A 26,829-nucleotide genomic window follows, 5' to 3' on the forward strand; every position below is an offset into this window, starting at 1 on the left:
TATTGAGCAATTCAAAATACCCTGTAGACCCATTTCATAATATTTGGAGAGATACGGCCGTCACAGATTGCCTAAAGGGGGTCTTAGCCCCTTTAAAAAGAATCTGAAAGGATTTATATTCTCAGAGCAGGTGATCTATGGGAAACCATAGATTATCTATAATGCCTGCGCTGCCATTATAGATCTCCTATAAGTACCTACAGAACATTATGGATTTCTTGTAGAATCCCACAGATTGCGTATGGTAATCGTGTCATGTTAAATAGTCTTTCATTCAACTGTCTATTGAGTGTTTAGTATGTTGTGGAGAAACCAGGTGAGCAAAACTGACAAGATCTTTGCCCTTATTCTAAGCATAAAAAAAAAAGATTCAATATGCAGGAAACGAGTACATAATTTCAGATGGTGTTAACTGCCACTGAGAGTGACTGAGGAAAATATTCAAATTTCACAGGTCAAGGAAAGACTTCTCAAGGAGGTAACATCTGAGCTGAGATCTGAACAGTGAGATAGAATCTTGTCAGGAAGGTCTGAGAAAAGATCCCTCTGGACAGGAGAAACAGGAAATGTGCCAGCCCAGAGGAAGGAATGAGCTGAACATAACTCAGAAACAGAGGAAATGTCGGGGTGTCCAGGAAGTGGTGAGTGAGCAAATGAGGGAGGGGCAATAGTAAGAACGCTGGACAGGTAGTAGAGGTAAAGAAATAAAAGCCACAGTGCCTTCCCTCAGATATATTCCATTCCCATAGGGTGCTTGTAGATAGCAGCAGTTAGTACCCTTACTATTATAGTAAGACCACTTGTGGGTATTTACAGCACTGTTTCAGTACTTACAGGGGCCCTCACACTCAGCTATGATGATAGTATTTCATTATGAACTGCCTGTAGGAACATGACATGTCATCTCCAGTCATGAGATGTTAGCGATGACCTGAAGACATGTAGTTCCACTGTAAACCCTTAAGATGCTTTCAGTTGGTAAAGCTTGCTAATTGTGTTTGCAGCATCACTAAGAATTGCTTGGAGACTGTTTTTAAATCCAAGACTGTTCCAAAGAACATTTTTTTTTCTTTGACTCAATTTTCTCTCCCTCTTATTGATTAACATGGGAAATTAATCCCAAACAAGTATTTGGTACAAATGACAGCACCCAGCTACAAACATTTCCCCCAGTGTTGTCAGTTAGGATTAGTTACAGTTCCAAGTAGTACAATAATACTGGTTTAAATAAGAGAGAAGTCTGTTTCTCTTTCACAGATAAGTCAGAAGTTGATGGTCCTAGGGTGGATTTGGCAGTGCTACTCTGTGAAGTCCTCAGGAATCCGGGCTCTTTCCAGCTTCCTGCTCTGCCCTTCAAGATGGCTCTTCAGCCATTACATCCACGTTCCAAGTAGCAGATGTAGAAAGAAGGGAAGAAAAAGCAAGAGAGCATGCTAGTTATTTGTTGAAGAGAGCTTCAAGAAAATGTCCGAATATACTTCTGCTGACCTTTGACCAGAACTTAGTCACATGGCCACAAAACAGCAAGGGGGCTGTAAAATACGGTATTTATTCTTGGAGGGCACAGGCCTGGCAGAATATTCTCTTACTAAGAAAGAAGGCAAAGGCCGGGCGCGGTGGCTCAAGCCTGTAATCCCAGCACTTTGGGAGGCTGAGGCGGGTGGATCACGAGGTCAGGAGATCGAGACCATCCTGGCTAACACGGTGAAACCCTGTCTCTGCTAAAAATACAAAAAAATTAGCCGGGCGCGGTGGTGGGCACCTGTAGTCCCAACTACTTGGGAGGCTGAGGCAGGAGAATGGCGTGAACCCGGGAGGCAGAGTTTGCAGTGAGCCGAGATCGCGCTACTGCACCCTAGCCTGGGCGACAGAGCGAGACTCCGTCTCAAAAAAAAAAAAAACAAACCGGAAATGGATAATGAGGAGAAGCCAACAGCTTTTACAATACCCACTATGGAAACAACTCATGTGACAAAATTCACATTAGTAAAAATGCCCCAAACCAGTGGTCGCTAGCCCTAGGATGTTAAGAAACAGTAAAACTAAATTTAAAAAGAGAAGGAGTCCAACATAGCACTGGCAACCTATAATTTTTCCAAGCAAGGATGTGAAAAACAGCTTAAACCTATCACCCACTGTCACAATCATCTCATAAGGAAAGAAGACTGTATCACAAAAGAAGAAAGGACTTACTTACTCCTTACAAAAGCTAATGGATTAAATTTAGCTTTTGTGGGAGGGAGGAATAAACTTATTTTTTTTCATTTCACCACAAAACAGTGAAAGCTTCATCATGGACCAGTATTATTAAGTGGTGCTTCAAACTGAAAGCATTTCTTTAAGATAGTATGACACTTTCTGTTTCTAAAAGCTCCCCCAAGTTGCAATAATAATGACCATTTATCTAGAGCACAAACCATTAACTGATGGACCTTAGGCCAGGTTCTGTTCATAGACATTGTGTTTGACCTGATCAGTAATTTGGGGTTTGTTTGTTTGTTTGTTTTTAACTTTGAATTTTCTGTCAACACTGAAAGCTTAAGACATTTTACATAAAAAATAATAATCATTCTTGCTTCTCTTGAAAAGTGAGAAGTTCTGGCACACCAGGACCCTCATTTCCACATGGTCACTCCCAGCTGGATGCAGCACAGCAGCAGCTGCCCCTTTCGATGGGCACACACTTGCCAATTCATTACAGGTCCACCAGGCCAGCCTCTCCTTTATGCAATATGCCAGGTCCCTGGAGAAACCTGAGTTTGTGACTCCTCATTTCATGCTACCGATATACAGGTATTTAGATACGTACTTCTAAACTTCACATCAACCTGAAAATTAAACATTATTATCCCCTTTTTACTAGAGCAAAGAACAAAGAAGTATGATGACTTGCCCAGGACTGAAGCTAATAGATGCTCACCTGGAATTCGAACCCAGGTCTCTCCAACTCCAAGGCCGTTGTGCCTTTGGCTGTACCACCCTAGCTTCCAGCAGGCTTCTGATCCACATCTCTGTCAGCCCTCCCACAGGTAGAATTATTCATGCCATCTGGTTTAGGACTTTCTTAGAATTAGCTGTGAAAAGTTTTGAATTTCCTGTTTCTCTTGCAGTATTATTTTAGACTCCTTTTCATATTTATTTTTGAGGGGGAAAATATCCTGGGGAAGGAATGGTGGTTCAGAGAAGAACATTGCCATCTATCATGCAGACACAGCATGCATTTAAACAGCTCTGAGTACATAAATTGGTTACTTAATCGGCCCTAGCTAATCCATAGAGTGCAGAAACCAAACTACACTATGGGAAACAGCTTTTATACATGGGGTGCGCACATCTGACAGAGCCTAGGGTTCTTGGAGCAGCTGCTGAGTGAGGCTCAAGGCCTTCTGACCCTCCCACCCGCTGTAGGCTCTCAGTGCCTCATCGGTAGCTGTTTTCAGATCATGAGGACAAGCTGGATCCTTTCATTAGAGATGCAATTCTGAAACAGAATGAGAATTTTAAAATGTGTATGTCTTTGAGTTTCTTTTCATTCACAACTGGACTTCTTTACTTTAAGCTCCATGCTAACACCTTCAAGTCAGATAAGGAAAAACATAAAAATAATAGTACCTGCTATATTCACATTACACACATTCCAATTTTCCTCGTAAAAGACTACATACTTATCAAGCATATTTAACTATGACATTATCAACTATTTCCAGATCATTCCATTTGACAAATGTATTCTACTTCCTTCAAATCACCTGAGTTGTGTTGACTGCTGTGTGTCAGGCATGAAGGGCAATAGGTGTGTGGATAGCAATAAGGTACAGTCCTTGCCCTCAAGCCACTCTTAGCCTCGTGTAGAAGACACCCATGTAAACACACAGTTCATGGTTTCATTCACTGATGAAACAAATCCTTTTTTTAATGCATCCTATGATCTAAGCATTATTCTAGGAACTAATCCCTATATTTATAAAGTTTACAGTTTACATTCTAGTTGTGGGTTGGGGATGGATTCGTTTCCTGTGGTCACTATAGCAAAATACTACAAACTTAGTAGCTCAAAACAACATGACTTTATTATTTAAAGGTTCTGGAAATCAGAAGTCAGAAATCCATTTCACTGGGCTGAAATTAAGACCTTGGCAGTCCCATTTTCCTTCTGGAGGCTCTAGAATCCACTTCCTTACCTTTTCCAGCTTCTAGGAATGCCTGCACCTGTATTTCTTGACCCATGGCCCCTTCCTCCATAATCAAGTCCAGCAGCATAGCATCTTTTCTCTTCCCTGACCCCTGATTCTATCCTTATATCTTCTCTGTCTGACTCTGATCCTGCATCTCCTTTTAACAAGAACCCAGTAATTATATTGGGCCCACCCAGATAATTCAGAATAATCTCCCCATCCCAAGAGCACTAATCCAATCATATCTGCAAAGTACGTTTACCATGTAAGGTAACATAATCACAGGTTTTGGGGATTAGGACAGGATGTGGACATCTTTGAGACCATTATTCACCCTACTACAGGGACAGACAGTGAACAACTAAATTTACACACACACACATGCACACACACACACACAAGATCATGCCAAACATGGATATGTGAAAATGGCATAGGATGAGGGCAGAGAGCAAGACAGGAGCTATTTTAGGTAAGAGATGGGTCTTAGGAGGTGACATTTATAGCTGAATGAGTGAGGGAATGAGTCCTGGGGATGTCTGTGTGTGGGTGCTGGAAGCTGAGTAATCAGTAGGAACAGCAATGCACAGAATCTGAGACATGAATGAGCTTAATGTGTTGAAAAAGCAAAGGGGCCAATGACACTACATAAAAGTTGGCAGGGTGGTGGGTCTTATGAAGGAAGTCAGGTATGGAATTTGAAGTTTATACTAAGTGCAGTAGGAAGACCTTAGAGGATTTATAGCAGAGGAATGAGGTATCTTGATTAATATTTTCAAAAATACTATTCCTTTAGGAGATCTGATTGCTGGGGTGGCAAGAGTAGATGTAGCAAGGCCTGCTAGGGGCTGCTGCCAGATGGCCTGGGACAGGCATGATGCAGGCTTGAGTTTGGGTGATATCAGTGGAGGTGGAGAGAGGTGCTCAGAGTTAAAGTACACCTGGAAAGGTTAGCTTGCTTGGCTTGCCAGTGTACTAGCTGTGGAGGCTTGGATGAAAGGGTGGATTCGGAGGACCTCTAGGCATGGGATCTAAACAGCACTATGAGATAGGTGTCCTGCAACGCTAGAGGGATGACTAAGCCACAGTTGCAAATTTTATCGATAACTTCATTGTAGACAAGTAGACTTTGTTCACTACTATAATAACTATTCAGATTTATGCATATAATCAGCCTTTGCCTTATGTTTTTATTTTTTTCCCTCAAAAGAAATGCCGGTACTGTGGAATCTGTGATGCAGGAGGTGATAGAACAATAAACACTCTGGGGGTGTCCTCAGAAAAGACATCTGTTTCAGCTGAGTTACCTAAAAGGGAAGGCAGGAACCTTGCTGCTGAGCAGGGCAGTGGCTCTCACCTGTTAACTCTTGGAGTCAACTTGGAGACCTGCCTGTGCCGGGTGCCTGAGTTCAGGAGGCCTGAAACTGGCACACTTGGAAAGATAAATGCAAAAAAAAAAAAAAAGCCACTGCACACCAACAGTGAGACAGCCGAGCAGAATTGTCATCAACAGTGTACTGATTTATTCTAGTGCAAAAGCAAGCATGAGTGAAACTTGAGGGTTGCTAGATAAGCATCTGCCTTCCAGGAGTTTATAGTCCAAAAGAAAGGTAAGCATCCAGAAGTAACTAGAACCCTGGGTGCAAAGTTAAGCACTCAAGGCACTGACTTTTGAAAATTAAATGAAAAATCAATCAGATCACATGCAAGACTGATATGGTTTGGCTGCGTCCCCGCCCAAATCTCATCTTGAGTTGTAATCCCCAGATGTTGAGAAAGGGACCTCATGGGAAGTGATTGGATCATGGGGGTGATTTCCCTCATGCGCTTCTCATGATAGTGAGTTCTCATAAGACCTAATGGTTTTATAAGCGTCTGGCATTTCCTTTGCTGGCATTCATTCTCTCTCCTGCTGCCCTGTGAAGAGGTGCCTTCTGCCATGATTGTAAGTTTCCTGAGGACTTCCCAGCCATGTGAGTCAATTAAACCTCTTGTCTTTATAAATTACCCAGTCTTAGGTATTTGTTATTAGAAGTGTGAGAATGAACTAATACAAAGGCAGTGTAGTTTTGGTTAAAAGCCTAGGTTCTGGAACCAGACTGCTGGGGTCAAATGAAACTTTGCCAGGTGACATTGGGCAAGTCCCATAATCACTCTGGGCCTCTATTTCCTTACCTGTACATCAAGACTGACAATCATGCCTTTCTCATGGGGTTAAAATGAATCAACATGTGTACAGCGCTCAGATTAGTGCCTGGTTCATGGTGAGGCTCAGCAAGAATCAATGATTATTAATGCATATCAGAAGCTTTTGACTTAAAAGCTCAATAACTGGGACCTACTTTTACTATTATTTAGTGGAACAGATGAATTCACTCCACTTCAACAGGAGTGTCTAACAAGCCTACTGTGTGCTCAGAATGAAAAGATAACTGGCAAGTCTTGAACTGCAGACTCTTCAGTATAGAAGAGAGGACAGATCAACAGCAACACCGTTCAATGAGTGGAAGGAGGGCTCCAAGAATCAAGGGCTGAGGAGCCACAGGGAGTATACTAGCAGAGGATTCTAGTCCAGTACCCGGCAATTAGTGGGTGCCCAGTAAATATGCATCCCTGCAGCCATTTCCAAATAGTGCTAACTTTGTACCTGTCCAGAATAATTCTATTTGTCCAGAGTATGTTATTTTTTAAATACAACAGGACTGTTTCAAACAAATTGATCATAAATTTGAGATGCATGCTAAACAAGATGTATGCTAAAACAAGATGTTTTAACATCTGGAGTGTAAAAAGAATGGTGGGGTCTGTGTTTCTAAGTTTATTTTTTGACATAATGCTGAAACTTTAGCAAATATGTTGTTTGTTAAAATAGCATTTTAGATTTCTTTTGCCTTTTAGAATTTTCAAAGTGCCTTCATGTTACTTTATTCAATCTTAAAAAACTAGCGACTATCTATCCTGAATTTTCAGGTGAGGAAACCAGGATCCATTTCTGTAGCCAATGGCAAGTAAAGGAAAATGCATGAAGGCATACCATCTAACGGACTGCTCTTTTTTCCCTTTTAGATTGTAAAGTTGTCCCTGGGTATTTGTGGGGGAATTCGTCTCCAGGATCCCCCTCAAATACAAAAACCCACAGATGCTCAAAGTCCTTATATAAAATGGTATAATATTTGCATATAACATACACACATCCTCCTGTATCCTTTAAATTATCTCTAGATTACTTACAATACCTAACACAATGTCAACACTACACGAATAGTTGTACTATATTGCTTAGGGAATAATAATGAGAAAAAAAGTCTGCATATGTTCAGTACACATACGATCATCAATTTTACTTTCTGAGTATTTTTGATCCGCAGTTGGTTGTATCCACAGATGCAGAACTCACAGATATGGAGAACTGACTGTATTTATTATTTCAGGAAAGCTTCCAGCCTCTAGTCCAGGGATTACAAATGCAAATGCCTATCAGGGCCACGCTGAGAACAAAAGGTATAAATAGGTTTGATGTAAGGTCTGAGGGAGTTGGACCCAGCTAAACTGGGGAGTGTAAGGCACACCTAGGCATTCAAATTGCTGTTTATATTTATAACTTGCATTTTCATGATACATAATTTTATCAAGGCAGAATTAAGCTCAATATCGCATATCTTCACAATAACTTAAAGATGGTGAGAGTGAACTATTTCCCCTATTTGACAGATAAGGAAACAGAGGCAGAGTGAATTGACTTCAAGTTAATAGAAGAGCTTAACCACCAGCCAGTAGAATGTAGGAGTTAAGAACATATGTTTTGGAACCTGGTAGATTTAATATAGAAACTTGGATTTGTAACTTGCTGAGCTCTGAGATGTTGAGAAGTTGCTTAACCTCACTGAGCCTTAATTTCCCTCTCTGTGTAATGGGAATAATAATGTTCATCTGAAAAGTTGTTTGAATACTAAGTGTGATCCCACACATAAGTATTTAGCCCAACATCTGGCATATCACAAGTATTTAATACTAATTTGTTTGATGGTATTAATTAAAAGGAGAATAACTCAAGTCTATTGATAAGTGCAGGTTTTTACTCATGGCCTGCCAAGCTTTCAGATATGAGGATTCAAAATCTTTACTGGAAATTCCTTTAGAATTCTACCAGTGATGAAGCACAAGCAAGGAAGCAATGCATTTCTCTCTCTCTCTCTTTTTTTTTTTTAATATCTTCACAGCATGTTGGTTGTATGACCAGAGAACAGACATAAATTTACACATGGGAGAGAAAATCATAGATTGTCAGAGCTGGAGGTGATCTTACTTTTCAGCTGAAGACACTTACCCAGAGAGATTACATTGTGTATGTGTGTGTCCGTGTTTGCATTCAATTTTAATATATTTATAGTCTGTTTTGTATATATTTTATATCACATATGTCATATGTGTATGTATATATGTGTGTGTATACACATATGTACAGTCATATCTCCCAGGGGGTGGGAGGTGTAGCCTAGAATATAGAGATTTTTTCTGGGTATGTGCATGCCTGGGTCTTCAGCTATTATAAGCTGCATAAGGGAGTAGAGGAAGAAGAAAGGGCGTTGGCTGTCCAGCAATTATTTTTGCCCCATGTTGCATGCTCTGTCTTACCTGGCAAATCTGAATGCTGACCCCTCTGTGGTTCTGCCTGGCTGGTGACTGTGCTTGTCAGCTGAATCCACTCCCGGCAGTCATTACTGGACTGTTTAATCCAGGACCTATCACCCATCTGCTTTCAGACTTTCTTAAATTTGCTTACTTCTCTCATGTGCTGATGGGCCCTCTCTCATTCATTATCCCCTCTGTCTTTTTGTTAGTTCTTTAATTTTAATGAGATCATGGGAGAAAGAGGAAATAAATGTGTATGATGCAACTAAATTCTTTACATAAACAAGGTTCATTTGAGTGGTAAAATAAAATTTGAACTGGGTGGGGTTTAGCCCAAACCAGAAAGACCTAAGGTAGGAGAAATGCAAAGGTCAGGCAAGAGATGATGAGGCTGACCTAGGGCATAGGCTTTTGTATAGAATGCAAAGGAATACATTTTAGGTATGTTTCCAAGATCAAATTCAAAAGATTTTACATGACTGGGTAGACAATAACTCTTAAAAATAGGGAAGGCAGAAGGAAGAACAAGTTTGAAGAGAAGATAAAGAATTCGGTTTGGTCATGTTAAGTCACATTGGGCATTACAGAAAACTAATGTTTGCACATAAAAGATGAAGGCATCATACAGAAAAATGTGTGACTCATAGGGAATGTAATTGGAGAAATGTTTACATTAGTAACTTTTACACCTTTTGGACTATGACCCAGTATATGCACACATGCAACCAAACACAACTCAAAAAATCACACCTTTAACTTTGATAGACTATGATATTTTCTGTTACTCAATTTAATTTAAATAAAATTCTGGTCAAAACTCACCAAACTGATTTAATGATTCACCAATACATCATGAAAAATATTGGATTAGGCTGGGCATGGTGACTCACACCTGTAATCCCAGCACTTTGGGAGGCTGAGCCAGGTGGATCATCTGAGGGCAGGAGTTTGAGACCAGCCTGACCAAAATGGTGAAACCCTGTCTCTATTAAAAATACCAAAATATCAGCCAGGCATGGTGGCGGGCACCTGTAATCCCAGCTACTTGGAGGCTGAGTCAGGAGACTTGAACGCTGGAGGTGGAGGTTGCAGTGAGCCGAGATTGCACCATTGCACTCTAGCCTGGGCAACAAGGGCGAAAATCCATCTCTCTCTCTCTCTCTCTCTACATATATATATATATATATATAAAAAATATATTTCATATATAATATCTATTTCATATATATTATCTATTTCATATATATTATCTATTTCATATATATTATCTATTTCATATAATTATCTATTTCATATATAATATCTATTTCATATATATTATCTATTTCATATACATTATCTATTTCATATATAATATATATTTCACATATACTTCATATATAATATATATTTCATATACATTATATATTTCATATATAATGTATATTTCATATACATTATATATTTCATATATAATATATATTTCATATACATTATATATTTCATATATAATATATATTTCATATACATTATATATTTCATATATACTTCATATATTATATATTTCATATATATAATATATATTTCATATATATAATATATATTTCATATATAATGTATATTTCATATATAATGTATATTTCATGTATTATATATTTCATGTATAATATATATTTCATATAATATATATTTCATGTATAATATATATTTCTTTTTTTTAATTAACATCTTTTTTCTTTTATTATTATTATTATTATTATTATTATACTTTAGGTTTTATGGCACATGTGCGCAATGTGCAGGTAAGTTACATATGTATACATACATATTTCATACATAATATATTTCACATAATGTATATTTCATACATAATATATTTCACATATAATGTATATTTCATATATATTATATATTTCACATATAATGTATATTTCATATATTTCACATATAATATATATTTCATATATATAATATATTTCACATACAATATATATTTCATACATATAATATATATTTCATACATATTTCACATATAATATATATTTCATACATACTATATATTTCATATTTAATACATTTCATACATACTATATATTTCATATATATTACGCATTTCATACATACTATGTATTTCATATATATTACGCATTTCATACATACTATGTATTTCATATATAGTACGCATTTCATACATACTATGTATTTCATATATAGTACGCATTTCATACATACTATGTATTTCATATATAGTACGCATTTCATACATACTATGTATTTCATATATAGTACGCATTTCATACATACTATGTATTTCATATATAGTACGCATTTCATACATACTATGTATTTCATATATAGTACGCATTTCATACATACTATGTATTTCATATATAGTACGCATTTCATACATACTATGTATTTCATATATAGTACGCATTTCATACATACTATGTATTTCATATATAGTACGCATTTCATACATACTATGTATTTCATATATAGTACGCATTTCATACATACTATGTATTTCATATATAGTACGCATTTCATACATACTATGTATTTCATATATAGTACGCATTTCATACATACTATGTATTTCATATATAGTACGCATTTCATACATACTATGTATTTCATATATAGTACGCATTTCATACATACTATGTATTTCATATATAGTACGCATTTCATACATACTATGTATTTCATATATAGTACGCATTTCATACATACTATGTATTTCATATATAGTACGCATTTCATACATACTATGTATTTCATATATAATATATGTAATATAATGTATATATATATAGGATTAGAATGGATGGCTGACTGAAGAACTTTAGATAAAAATGCAAATCGCTCTTTGAGGACGATGTGGTCACAAGTGGTGTGGGGCTGACATCTGCCGACTCCTGCTCCTGGCTCACCACTGTTCACTCTCACTGAGGAACAAGTTGATCAGGAAGCCACACAGCTTCCATGACTTTTAAAAATACCGGAAAAACACTCATGGAGCCGGAGGTGGTAATTCGCCAAATTTGAATCACTCTAAGGAGCCACAGTGTAAAATCCCAGGAGATGGTATGTGCTGACTTGATCAGAGGAGCAAAGGAAAAGAATCTCAACGGGAAAGGACCTGTTTGAAAACCTACCAAGATTCTGAGAATCACTACAAGAAAAACTCCTTGTGGTGAAGGTTCTAAGACATGAGGTCATTTCCAGATGAGAATCCACAAGTGATTCTTTGACTTGCACAGTCCTTCTGAGATTGTTAAGCAGATTACTTCCATTAGTATTGAGCCAGGAGTTGAGGTGGAAGGCACTGTTGCAGATACTTAAGTCAACTGTCTTAATAAATTGATTACTGGTTCTTTAAAATAAAAAAAAAATGCAAATCATGAATATGGTACCCAGGGCCATCAATCAAGATTTCACTTTAGGGATTAAACTGTGTTTAGAAGAAAACATCAGTGTTCAGTGATACTAACTGAATAAAGAATTCAGTTGTTCTATTGTTCTTAAGATCGTAAGAAACCTGTTGGATCTAGACAACATGGAAGTGAAGTCTCATAAAAACACAGTCCATGGCAAGAAGTGGAACTTGCACTTGGAGTAAAGAAAATGTGTCAGTAAAGCCTTTTCCACTTAAAATAGGGCTGCAGTATTTTCTCTCTGGTGCCAACACTTGAAACACTGCTGTAAAGGATGGGTCGCACATTTGGTTTCTTCCTATAGTTAACTGTATGTCCTTGAAGGGCCAGACCCTTGACAGTTTCTGGGTAAATAGCCATGTGAAACAGAGGCCTCTGATCTACTCTCAACATGATTTGCATTTTATTTAGCACTCATTTACTGAACACCTGCTACAAGCAACACCAACACCCTAGAAGAATGTGGAGATAAATGATAATTCCTGCCCTCCAGGCTCTCACAATCTATTGGGAAGACAGAAATAAATAATTCTGGGAGCAGGCCAATGGTGATAGATGCTCCACTAGGCATGGAAACACAGTAGGAAATACGAGGAAAGAAAATTATTTCAACTCAGGATTCATTGTCTCCTTCTCATTTTAAAGTTCTTCTTCCAAACATCATCTCCCCAGAGTGGTTCGTGCACCCCACTTCCCAAATAACTTTATTTCATTAGCCTGTTTTATATTATGTATGGCAATTCTTATTATTAAGGATTATCTTCATTATTTATTTTTATAATCATATGTTATTTGGAAAGAGTTGTCCAAGCCACCAAGATACAAGAGATAGGATATTTCAAGTAAGGTCTAAGGTCTGGGTAACAACTAGCAAGGAAAATATGTAAAAATTGATTACACAACTCCTATGGGTCTCATCAACACTAAGAACATGCGACAGTTCAGTTATCACAGGTTGGAACAGGATTTTTGAAGAGGGACTTCTTTGCTGAGAATGGAGTCCCATTTCCTCCATGCAGAGGAGTGGCCACGTCTCCCCGACACACGAACCCTAGTGAAGCAGCTTCAAGTGAACATCTGGAGAAGTTGAATATGTTGGAGTTCTCTACTGTGACATCACAAGCTACCCCAAAACTTAGTGACTGTATTTATTATTACCATATTTTCTGGCTCTGTGGGTCAGTAATTCATAAAAGTCCATCGGAGAAGTATCTGCTACAAAATGATGTCTGAGGTCTCCGCCGGAATAACTTACACAGCTGGGAACTAACCAGGAAACTGTGACCATCTCTGTTTCCCCTGTTCTTTCATGTGGCTAGCATGGGCTTCCTCTTCTTTTGTTTCTTTTATAATAAAACAAGAAATAAATTTCAAAACCTGTTAGTTTTCTACGTATTTTTAAAGGTGACACGGCACCTTCACCTACATAATCTCATTGAGTAAACACAGCAGCAAAGATAACTTATTTTCTGTTTCACAAATGAGGACGTTGAAGCTCAGTGTGGCTAGAAGCAACTTGCATGAGGTTTTGGAGCCTAGACTTGAACCAGCTTTTTTGACTCCACTTCCAGTGTTCACTTCAAGCCTTCTCACTGGCATGCGTGCATTCCACAAACACCACCTCCCATCAGACACACTGAAGTCACATGGAGTCATACCCATTGAGGTGACAGGAAGCAGCAGCGCATGGCTTCTTCAGGGCAGTGGAGGCCCCCAGCTCCCCGGGGAAACGCCAGCACGTGCTGACCTTGAGAAAATTATGGCTGCAGCTAGAGAAACAGGTATCAGCATTCATAGAGGGATTTGGGAATGAGAAGTGTGGTAACGGTCGGGTTTAATACTGTGCGCACACTTCTGATGAATATGCAATTGTGGCTGGTACCAGAAGCAGGAGGCGAATAACATTTACTAAACAGCAGTGCTAAACCACTTTGAAAGGGGTGTGTCAGAAGCATGGCAATGAAATTAATCCTCTTCACCTGTGAATTATCAGGGCCTTTGGGTTCCATCCAAAAACATCTTGAGTTTGCTTTGCTTCGAGCCTCTTGTGTAAACTTGATCTTAATGGAGAATGAAGCTTCAGAAACTGATACAAAATAGGAAGGGGTAAAAGGCACAACTATAAATTTGCCCAATTAAAGGACTACAGGATCAGGGCACTTCGGTTGTGCCTGCCCACCTGGGATGATGGTTGTGGGACACCTTAATGCCTGATGTGGTCCCCACTCAATTGATTTATCAAACAAGAAGACTGATAATTGTTAGATGGTCAGAGTGATGAGATCAGGCCTCACACTGTCTGACAGAAGAGCTGTAGATAGAAGGCACTGAGTTTAAGTGTTCAAGGGAGAGTTGTCTCTTCCGGGCTATAGGAAAATAAAGACTGCCTGCCAGAAAAGAACTCTAGACCAGATCTCAAAATAAAGATGAATAGAGAGGATCCCTTACTGACAGGCACTGTGCCACCTACAGGGTACAGAAATAAGTCTCACGCCTGTAATCCCAGCACTTTGGGAGGCTAAGGCAGGCGGATCACCTAAGGTTGGGAGTTCGCAACCAGCCTGACCAACATGGAGAAACCCCCTCTTTACTAAAAATACAAAATTAGCCGGTCGTGATGGCGCATGCCTGTAATCCTAGCTACTCCGGAGGCTGAGGCAGGAGAATTGCTTGAACCCGGGAGGCGGAGGTTGCAGTGAGCCGAGATCGTTCCATTGCACTCCAGTGTGGGCTATTCAGAAGATGTTCACCCTCTCTGTGGGGAGTCCCTCATTTATTCACATATAGTTTGTGGTGATCATTTGCTACATGGGGCCACCCAGCACTCATGCCCCCTCTATTTGGAAATAGCACCTCAAGTTCCTTTTTCCCTTTGGGAGCAGTCAGAAGGACTAACATTGAAGATGCTCTGCCCTCAATGCTCTGGGTGGCTGACCCAGACCCCACTCCCCTCCACACATACACATGGCATTCAAATCTAGAATGCTGTGTAGCACTGATGGGAAGACATTGGAAAGGATTCCTCTGACTTTGGTCTATCAGTTCTTGCCTCTTAGGTACCTTAATCTGTCCTAGTTTTCATCTTTCTATAAGCCTGGTCCTGCAGCCTCATTGCCAAACTTCTAACTACCTGGTCTTTTCCCAGTAAGTTCGTGTTTCCATTTAAGCTAACCAAAATCCATTTCTGTTGCTTGCAGCTATGCAATCCTAACATACTCACCCTCATCCATTCATTAACTCTCCTTCACCAAGAAACATTATTCCAAGCAGGGATAGGATGACCTCCTTAGGAAGCTCACCACCTAGGAGGAAAATGAGTCAGTGACGCATCGTATACCAGAGGATCTGGGCTGAAATCAGGACAAGAACAGAGAAATATTATGGGAACAATATCAAGGAAACTGAATTCTCTTGTGAATGTGAGAAAACTTCCTATCTTTTTAAGGGTGAGCATAGATATGCCAGACCCAGAAATGTGGAAAGTGCTTAGGCAAGGAAAATCATAGACATAAAAGCTAGGAAGTATTACTTGAGCACAGATTAGGAGATTTATGGAAGGAAAGATGATAAATAAAGGAAAATAATATTTATACAGCAATCAAAAGTAGAAACAATACTATTTACCCTATTTTTTATGCAATGAATTTTGAGTCTCAACATGTTAAAAGACTTTCCCCAAATTACACAGCTACAAAGCTATACGAGACTTCTAATCCTATCTCCTACACACCTCAGAGCATTTCTGTAAGAATCAAATGGAATCAGGCCCATTTGTTCTCATGTCTGTCTTCCTGTCTAAACTGAATCAATCCTCATCATGAAAGATGGCACATGGTTCATTTTCTTTTCTTTTTAAACCCTAGAAATTAGCACAGTGCCTCATACACACACACACACACACAAATAGTGTGTTTGTTGAATTAATTAACAAATACTTATCTATAAGAAAAACAACAAATAACATTTGGAGAGCATGTAATAATTAACTTGGTCTCATGGTCAGTCATCAGTCCTATAAAGTGCTTGTAGACAGAATGATCTTACTTTCCCCAAAGTACCTACCATGGATGGCAAAATATGTCTCATTGTTAACATCCTCATTTTTCATTTTTTTAATTAATTAATTATTTTGAAAAGGAGTCTTGTTCTGTCGCCCAGGCTGGAGTGCAGTGGCGCAATCTCAGCTCACTGCAACCTCTGCCTCCCAGGTTCAAGCAATTCTCATACCTCAGCCTCCCAAGTAGCTGGGATTACAGCTACCACCATGCGTGGCTAATTTTACATGTTTAGTAGAAAGGGGTTTCGCCATGTTGGCCAGGCTGGTCTTGAACTCCTGGCCTCAAGTGATCTGCCTGCCTTGGCCTCCCAAAGTGCAGGGATTACAAGTGTCAGCCACCCGCCTGGCCCCCATTTTCCAAATAAAGAAGCTGAAGCTTAGAAATTTCAGAAGTGTAAATGCCAGCTAAATTATGGAGATCTGGAAAGGCAGTCTGTGGAGTCTGGATTGACTCCCTCAGGAAGTATAGAGACCCTAAAGGTGGATGAACTGATAGCCCCCCATCCCAGCAAAATAAAAGGCATAAACATGTATGCAGTATTTTTTATCTTATAATATCGGCAAATTGAAAATTTGAGTCTCTCTGCATGGAAAAGGAAAAATAGCACTAGGCATCATTAAAAAAAAAAACTCTCTTTTTAATTAAAATTAAATGTCCACTGTAAAAAAAAAAACAAGTGGTGAGCAACAAATACCCACAGCCTTGTTTAATCACCTGTGATGAATTATAATTAGGATTTGAAAATTATTGAACTTTTTTCCCCCTGTTCACCTTGGCGCTCTGAAGGTGAATTTCAAAGAGTGCAGGAGGAATGAATATTAAAAAGTTTGTTTTATACTTGAATGCCAGAGCTCCCATCTCATTTTTCCATTAAAGCTCAACTTTTGAAATTTTTCGCTGCTTTGCAATAATTACATCTTCAGCCTGACAACTCATTACATGACAATGCTTATGCTAATTCAGTTCTATAGGAGCTAGGAAAGGAAGGCACTGGCTTTCAGTGACTGGGATTTAGAAAGGGGTTTCCTCTCTGTGGTTCAAAGAGGCCCTGCCTCAACCCATCCCGACCCCCCAGGGCTCTAAGCATTTTGCATTGACAAGGCTGGATTCTTGTAGTTTCCTGACCCACAAGCAGCATTGCCTATGGTACCCTACCCTTGCTCCCAGGCACCTGGTAGCTGGTTTATTTTATTTTAAGTCCTGCTTTGTTCTAGAAAGGCTGGAAATGAAATTATTTGTGTAAAGCTTTCCGTCTCAACAATGGGACAAGCCCATTTGTCTTGCTCGCCCTGGAGTGGTGACATTTTTTATTTTTCTCAAGACTGTTATTGTTATTCTGATCGATTCCATTTACAGCTATTATTTGAGTTCCTACTCTGTACCAGGCCTTGGAATGTGTGAGCGAGATGATGGTGAACAAGACCTCAGATATAGCTCCTGTCTGCACTGAGATTGCGTCCTGTTGGGGGATGCAGACATGGCAAAAGAGTAGACAATGGCACAACACAGTGAGTTGCTCCCCAATCTAGTAGGATCACTAAGCGGGCACAGAGACATGGCCTGGTGATGGGGTGAGGTGGGGCAGGACTTCCTCGAGAAGGTATCAAATGTGAGACCTGATCTGAAACCCGAAAAATGAGCTTTAGAGGACCAGAGGACATGAGGTGTTGAGGAAATGGAGAAAGAGAATTAGCAAACACTCCTGGCAAAGCACCAGACCAAAGTGAAGACAGGACAGTGGAGCTTAGAAAGCTGGAAATTGCTTTGCAAAGCTGGAGAGCAGAATGGAGTGCAGGAGGAGCTATCTGAGCAATGAGGCTGGGAGGGTATAGTGCAGATTAAAAAGGGCTACAGGCACCGGGCTGGGGACCTTAGGCTATGTGCATCCTCAGGGCTATGTGCAGCCTGTTATCAAAAGTTTTGAACTGGAGAATGAGTGACTTTGCTTAAAGCCCTTGAAATGCCCCACAACCAGGCAAGCATCTGCTCTCCAGGTGTTCTACATATATTATCATACTGGATCATCACACCCAACTGTCAGTAAGTACGATTATCTCCATTTTACATTGTAGAAAACTGAGGCTCAGCAGTATTTTATAACTTACTCGAGCTCCCGCTGCTGCTTGTCAGTGACAGAGTCGATTTGGTCCCACGTGGGGAGAGCTGTGGAATTCCAGGCCCAGACCCTGCACTATAACAGGCTATTTCCAGCACTTCTGGAGAGGATGCCAAATGCATTCATCAGCTTTCTGAGATTCCTTAGGGAAGGGAGAGTGGAGTGTGTAGCCCTGCTTTGTGCTTTTTTTCTCTAACAGAGGGTTGTGAGAGAGAGAGAGCCCTGCTGGGCATAAGGAAATATGTTTTTAGCACAGGTTCTGCCACTTGCTCATAGGTCATTTCACTTTAGCTTCTGTTTTCTCAATTATAGAAAAAGAATTATTAAGCTTCATTCCTAGAAAAAAAAAAAAAAAAAAAGAAGAAGCTCAAATCAACCGGGAAGCATCAGCTCTAATAATGAAGGCTTTAAAATGCAACCAACCCTCACTTTTAGCAGGTATGAATTCTATGGTGGGTCTTGGTGGCTAGTAGAATTTAGAAGGCTAGAGGGGTGCAGAAAAAAAATAAAAACATGCCTGGAGGGACTCAGGAGAAAGGCTTAAGGTTGTGTTAATATATAAGGGAGTTGAGAGTCTTGGCAGAAACCAAATGGCTGTCAAGAACCTGGAAGGGGGAATCTGAGACCTCATGAAATCCTCAGCAAGAGTCCTTTGGCAGGAATTGGTGAAGCTGATCTTTGATCATATCAGCTCCTAAAGGCTGCTGAGCCCCTGGATGTAAACCTGCTCTGTTGCAGTGTCCTGCACCAACTGGCCACTCGATCTTGATTTTTTTCCCCTCATGTGGACTGGGGTGGCAGAAATAAGACTGTCTCTCAGAAGCTTTCTCTGATTCCTGTGCTTAGGCTAGTAAGTTATCTTCTGAGCTGCCCCTGTCACTGCCCATATAGCCCACCAGCCTCCCTGCTAGATGGCATCTCCTTGAGAGGGTGTCTTTTCCTTTCTGTATTCCCAGCACAGTGCCCAGTATGGATTATATGAAAATCATAAGATCTGACACTTGCTGCTTGCTTTCTCCCTTGCTGAGTAGGCCAGAGACTATGCTAAGAGCTTTATATAATGTCATTTAACTGTTTAAATTCACCCATGAGACAGGTTCTAGTGTCATTTCTATTTTATAAGGAGGAAACTGAGGCTCAGAGAAATTAAGTAATTTGCCAAGGGGCACACAGCAAAGGAGTAACAGAGTCAGGATTATCTGTGGTCTGTGCATGGGCAGCATCACCAGGGAGCTTATTAAAAATGTGGATACTGGCTGAGCACGGTGGCTCACGCCTGTAATCCCAGCACTTTGGGAGGCCGAGGCGGGCAGATCACGAGGTCAGGAGATCGAGGCCATCCTGGCTAACACGGTGAAACCCCATCTCTACTAAAAATACAAAAAATTAGCCGGGCGTGGTGGCGGGCACCTGTAGTCCCTGCTACTCGGGAGGCTGAGGCAGGGGAATGGCGTGAACCCGGGAGGCGGAGCTTGCAGTGAGCCGAGATCGTGCTACTGCACTGCAGCCTGGGCGACAAAGCGAGACTCTGTCTCAAAAAAAAAAATAAAAATAAAAACAAAATAAAAAATAAATAAAAATGTGGATACATACCCAAGGTCTAATGAATCAGAAAACACATTTTTAAAAATCTCTAAGTGGCTTGTATGCATATTTTAAGGTTTAAGATGTGCCATTCAGGAGACTTAAAAAAATTAGTTTGCTGAAGGAACAAATAATCTAAGTCTGTGTCCTGGGTTCACAGCTTACTTACTCTATGGTTATGGGAAAATGGCATTGCTAAGTCTCTTTTTTCTTCTCTGTATTGAAGAAAAAATTAGCTGTGAGGACCCAATGAGATCATGCCTGAAAAGGCTGGCCCATTCTAAGGGCGCAGTAGAAGTTACCTGTTATTGTTAGCTATTCATCTCTCAGAACCTGACTTAGCTCATAAAATGTACATTGCAGATGTTGGACTAAATAAAGGATCTCTGATTCTAACTTCATAGCCTTGTGGGCCCAGAGAATCTTAGGATGGTGCCATTAGGCACCATAGTTTAGAAATGTGTTACTTTGTGCTCATTAGTTTTTTCTCCCACACTCACTGTTGTATCAAACTGCAGACAAAGCATTTTGCCTTGTCCCTTTCTTCCCAGTGCTACACAGCTAGGAAGGGAATTTTTCCCCTGGTTGACTCTTGCCGTCCTTGTTCACAGCTCTGACTCCTGCTCTCCCATTTTTCTGCAAGAGATTTCAGAAAGAAGGGCATGTTGATTTGCTGTATGGCTTCTTGATTAGATGGCAGATTTGTAACCAGGGTGGATGTGACAATCAGGCAGGCTTTGATTAGGCCTTTCTGATATGTAAATCCAGGTGGATAAGATAAGTGGCGTTAGGCTGAGGCTGGCAACAAAGGTAGGAAGAAATCCCAGGTGACTGGAATTAAACAACTGTCTGAGCTGAGCGGGGGTGTTGGTGCGAATGATGTGAATTTCAAAGAGCCTGGGATAAACACTCACTTTCAGATGGGCTAATTTATGCAGGAAGTCATTTGAGAAACCAATTCTCTCATCCCAGAGAGTTCATAGAAGCCAGCAAAAAAATGGTTAGGCACTGGAATGTAAACATTGGTAATTGGTAATTAATGGGCACACCTACAAGGAAGGCATATGCCAAATTAAATTGATTGCTTGAATCATTCATTGATTCATTAAATAGTGTATGTATTTTTTGAGCTCCTATTCTATCCACGCGCTGTGTTTAGTGCTGGAGATTCAGAGATAAATAGGACTAGATTCAGCCTTTTAAGAGCCCACAAAGGAAGGGGATGGAATATGGCTGAAACATAATAATATTGTTGTAACCTTTCTTCATTTTTTTCTTCCTTCTTTTAATTCTTGCTCTGGGTGAAGCACTGGCTGGGCTGGAGGATACATGGGGAGGAAGACAGACCACATCTCAGTCCACCCAGGACTCCTACTCCTACACTGCTCTAGCCCCAGGGCTTCAGACAGTAAGCACCTGGCAGGCATGTAATCGGCTCTTTAAAAAAAAAAAATCGGTAAATGGATGCATATATAGAGACAGCCATTAAACAAATAATAATATGAGTAATTAATTATTAATTGTGCTAAGTGCTGGAGAAGACAATCTTATGTTAGGGTGCTCAGAGTAAACAAAATGGTGACTTAATCCCCCATCAGGGATACAGAGAAATCTTCCCCAGGGAAGTGACAAAATAACACCTGAAGGTGAGTAGCAGTTAGCCAGGCCATGTTTAGGAATTTGAAATCAATGCCAAACCTCCTAACAATAACTACAGATGGCAGAGCTCCACCACAGCTCAACACGGGACTTTCAGAAGAATGTGCGAATGGTGTCCCTTGGAGTTCTGCAAGGAGAGGGTCTATGCCTCCCAGTGATACCTAGAGAATCAACCTAACAAAGGCAGAACAAGAACCTGTTAAAGGACAGTGAAACTGGAGGGCTTGCATAGAAAAAAAACAACAAATAAAACCAAGGTGTATAGTCCGTTCTTACATCGCTAAAAAGAAATGTCTGAGACTGAGTAATTTATAAAGAAGAGAGACTTAATTGGCTCACAATTCTGCAGGCTATACAGGAAGCATGGCAGCATCTGCTTGGCTTCTGGGGAGGTCTCAGGAAACCTACAATCATGGCGGAAGAGGAAGGGGAAGCAGGCACATCCTACGTGGCCAGAGGAGGAGGAAGAGAGGTGGGGAGGTGCTACACGTTTCTAAGCAACCTGATCTCATGATAACTCACTCATTCACTACCATGAGAACAGCACCGAGGGGATGGTGCTAAGTCATTCAAGGGAAACCGCACCAGCGATCAAATCACCTCTCACCAGGCCCCACCTGCAACACTGGGATTATTATTCTATATGAGATTTGGGGGGTGGGGGGGACACAGATCTGAACCGTATCACAAGGCATGGATTTGGAGCCAGAGGAACCTGCAATTGAGTCTTAGGACAGCCACTTGCTCATTTCATGTGTGACCCTGGACAAATTATCCCACATGTCTAAGCCTCCCAGAGAAGGAGAGTATACATGATTCTTTGTGGACAAGGCTGCGTCTACTGCTTACCACATAGCAGGTGCTCACTTTCCTTTCTGTAGCTTTGCTCTAAATTAACCTAGAGATAGCCCCAGGACAGGGTTAGATTGAGAGATTTGGGGGCCCCAAAAAGCTGATATCCTTTCACAATGACTTTTCTAAAATAATTATTCAGTACTTACTTAATGGAAGTGGGTAGAAACAGATTTTTTAAAAACAACAACTATATTCAAAATACAGCTTTTCAGTATTTACTTAATGGAAGTGGGTAGAAATGGATTTTTTAAAATCAACAGCTATATTCAACATGTAATTCTAACACTTGGAATTGTGTTAGAATTGTGATTTTTCCGGCCAGGTGCGGTGGCTCACGCCTGTAATCCCAGCACTTTGGGAGGCCGAGGCGGGCGGATCACGAGGTCAGGAGATGAAGACCATCCTGGCTAATACGGTGAAACCTCGTCTCTACTAAAAATACAAAAAAAAATTAGCTGGGCGTGGTGTCGGGAGGCTGAGGCAGGAGAATGGCATGAACCCGTGAGGCGGAGCTTGCAGTGATCCGAGATCGCGCCACTGCACTCCAGCCTGGGTGACAGAGCAAGACTCTTTCTCAAAATAAATAAATAAATAAATAAATAAATAAATAAATAAATAGAATTGTGATTTTTCTGATCCCCTAAACGTCTTGGGTTGAAAATTTAGAACAAATGAAATCATTTTTCCTGGATAAATAGCATTGCGCTTAGGATTATTCTGTTTCACAATTTCAGCTGACATTTGGCTGGTGATTTCAGGTGACTCATAGTTGGCTGGTCTCATGGTCCATGGAGGGTGATGAAGAGATTTATGACCTTGCTACTTTTCAAATGGGGGCACCCTGGACAGTCACCCTACTGGCTGGGGTCTCAATCCAGTTCTAAAGTCCTTGAGAAGAGAAGTAAACCCAGGGTGCTTCCAGCAACAGACCTTGTGGCTTCATTTGTTAAAATCCTGCGTGTCAAGTCTCAAATCCATGGTTCTTTTGCCCAGAGATGGCTTCCCAGAAGACATAGCCTAAGGCAGCCTTGAAAAATGAGTGCTCTTTCTCCTCAGAGTCCTTCTTTTCCATTTCCAGATGTTCCTATTTGGAAATCTTCCCTTATCTGCCTCCTTAAGTGCCAACACTCAGGAAGGGCCTGGCCCCACTGGTAGCCCCAGGCTTTCTGCTAAAGGGATTTCACAGTATCAAGACTAACACCTCATCCTATTAGATTGCAGAAATCCTTTCAAGGCAAGTTGGGGCTTATTTGTAACTTATCTGAGAAAAACATCACAGAGTGTATTTGTAGCTAGGGATCCTTGCGCAAGAAGGTATTAGATGAAATAACTTATTAGTTTTCTTCCTTCCCAGGATTCTCTAAAGAATGAAAGACTCCACTATACCTACTCATCAGAGGTTTTGCTCTAGACAGTTTCCCCAGAGCCTCTGACACTGCAGACATTTGCACACCTGTCTGAGTCAGATATGCACTGGTAGTGACAAAAAATAATAAATTCTGCTTACTGAGATGTATACATGCAGACACTGTACAAAGCTTCATACTTGGGTTATTTTATTTATGCCTAATAGTGATGCTGTGAAGTAGATATTATCAACCCCATTTTACAGATGAAGAAACTGAGGCTGACAAAGTCAAGCTACTTGCCTAGATTTATCCACTTAGTTTGCAGTTTCAGGATTTGAACTGAGATCCATTTGCCTCAGAACCCTGTACCATTGCTCTAGGATACACTGACCCCAGTCAGAATGTCAACTTCCCTAAAATGACATTGATTTGGGTATTACCACATCTTGGTGTTGCCTTTATGAATTTTGGCTGGTCCATTCCCTCCCTGAACATTTGTGGTGATATCATAAGGAGATAATATTGATTTTCTGAACATCTCACATGGGCCAGTCACCAGGTCCTGTTCTTAATTTATCTCTAAATCTTATTATACCACTCTGCAAAAAGGTATTGTTTTCCTCATTATTCAGATAATGGAGACTGAGCATCAGAGAGGGTAGAGGGTTTGCCCAAGGTCACACAGCCAATAAGGAATGGAGTGAATTCCAGCCACATCTGTCTGACTTCACAGCTCAGGAATGCGCACTAGGCAGTGTGGCCCTTCCCTGAGAGTCGCTGCATTCAAGGGACCCTGGCATTTTCATGGCAGGTTCAGACAACAGAATCTTACCTATTTTACAGTGATTTACAAAGCAATTTCACCATCACCTGGCTATGTATCAGAAGTTAAATTTAAAAAAATAAATTGTTGGATCTCATCTCAAAAGAATTTGATTCAGTACTGAATTAACCAATTTTGCATAAATGGAAAATTCAGGTTAGAAAACGGAATCTAGGATGAGCTGTATGTATACTTTAGGATCAGATTTTGCCTTTGTGGTCTGTTTGCTTTTCTTAATCATATTCTAGAAGTGAAATTGTTGGTTATAGGGTAAGAATATGTGTGTGTGGGGTGTGTGTGTGTGTGTGTGTGTGTGTGTGTGTGTGTGTGTGTGTGTGTGTTACAGAATACAGTGTGTTCCCTCCCACCCTCGAATTCCTATGGTAAAGCCCGAACCCCCAGCATGATTGTATTTAAAGAAGGGGCCTTTGAAACAATAATTAAGGGGCTAGGCGTGGTGGCTCACACCTGTAATCCTAGCACTTTGGGAGGCCGAGGTGGGCAGATCACGAGGTCAAAACCATCCTGGCCAACATGGTGAAACCCCATCTCTTACTAAAAATACAAAAAACAAACAAACAAAAAATTAGCAGAGCATGGTGGCTTGTGCCTGTAGTCCCAGCTACTTGAGAGGCTGAGGCAGGAGAATCGCTTGAAATCAGGAGGCTTAGGTTGCAGTGAGCCATGATCGCACCACTGCACTCCAACCTGGTGACAGAGCAAGACTCCATCTCAAAAAATAAATAAATAAAAGAAAAGAAAAAAGAGAAAAAATAATTAAGGTTAAGTAAGATCATAAGGGTGAGGCCATAGTCCAATATGACTAGTGTCCTTATAAGAAATGGAACAGACACCAGGCATGGGCATGCATAGAAGAAAGACCACGTGAAGAGACAGCAAAAGAGTGGCCATCTGAAAGCCAAGGAGAGAAGCCTTAGAAACCAGACTTGCAGACAGCTTTATCTTGGACTTCTAGCCTCCAGAACCATAAAAAATAAATTTGTGTTGTTTAACCCACTTAGTCTGGGTTATTTTTTATGATATCCCTAGCAAACTAAAATAGTATATAATTTTTTTTTTAGTCCAAATTGCCTTTCATAAATTTTGGGCCAATTTGTGCTCTTTCAGGAGAGTCTAAGAGGGTCTATTTATCTCCTACACTGCTTACTATAAGGTTTTTAAAATTTTCACCAAAATAAAAAGTGTATTGTTATGTTAGCTTGCATTATTTTCCCCCTATTGAAGGGGAAATATTTTCATAGTTGCATTGGCTACTTTTATTTCTTTTCTAAGTCTTTTGCTTTTTTTTTTTTTTTTTTTGAGACAGGGTCTCACTCTGTTGCCCAGGCTGGAGTGCAGTGTCACGATTTCGGCTCATTGCAACCTCCCCCTCCTGGATTCAAGTGATACTCCTGCCTCAGCCTCCTGAGTAGCTGAGACTACAGGCATGCGCCACCACACCTGGCTAATTTCTGTATTTTTAGTAGAGCTAGTGTCTCTCCATGTTGGCCAGACTGGTCTCAAACTCCTGGCCTCAAGTGATCTGCTCATCTTGGCCTCCCAAAGTGCTGAAATTACAGGGGTGAGCCACTGTGCCCAGCCTCATTTTTATATCAGAGAGCTTGTCTTTTTCTTTATTGGTAGAAGCTCTTTATATATCAAATATATCATTTACATATAAAAAATAATCAAAGATATTATCCTTTATCTTTCCAAAGAATTGTTGATATTTTCTCCAGGTTATTACTTATGTTTTCATTTGGTTTAAATTAAATATTACCAAATTTATTAATTTCTCCTTTTCTGGTTTCTCTTTTTGAAATGATAAACATATGGGTTTTTTTTGTTGTTTTTTGTTTGTTTGTTTGTTTGTTTGTTTTTGAGACGGAGTTTCACTGTTGTTGCCCAGGCTGGAGTGCAATGGCATGATCTCGGCTCACTATAACCTCCATACCCCCAGGTTCAAGCAATTCTCCTGCCTTAGCCTGTAGCTGGGATTACAGGCATTAGCTAATTTTTTGTATTTTTAGTAGAGACGGGGTTTCACTATTTCAGTCAGGCTGGTCTCGAACTCCCGACCTCAGGTGATCCACCTGCCTCAGCCTCCCAAAGTGCTGGGATTACAGGCATGAGCCACCGCGCCCAGCAAAACATATGTA

At 40.3% G+C, this 26,829-nt stretch overlaps 1 protein-coding gene and 1 pseudogene across 6 annotated transcripts in view; both read left to right on the forward strand.

The window, feature by feature from the left end:
• DAB1 (DAB adaptor protein 1) overlaps positions 1-26,829 on the forward strand; it is a 1,275,060-nt gene that overhangs the window by 644,602 nt on the left and 603,629 nt on the right. The window lies entirely within an intron of this gene.
• LOC112129389 (small ribosomal subunit protein uS10-like) lies at positions 11,613-12,230 on the forward strand (annotated as a pseudogene).

This window comes from Pongo abelii, chromosome 1 (genome assembly GCF_028885655.2).
Source record: "Pongo abelii isolate AG06213 chromosome 1, NHGRI_mPonAbe1-v2.0_pri, whole genome shotgun sequence".
Classification (NCBI taxonomy): Eukaryota; Metazoa; Chordata; class Mammalia; order Primates; family Hominidae; genus Pongo; species Pongo abelii.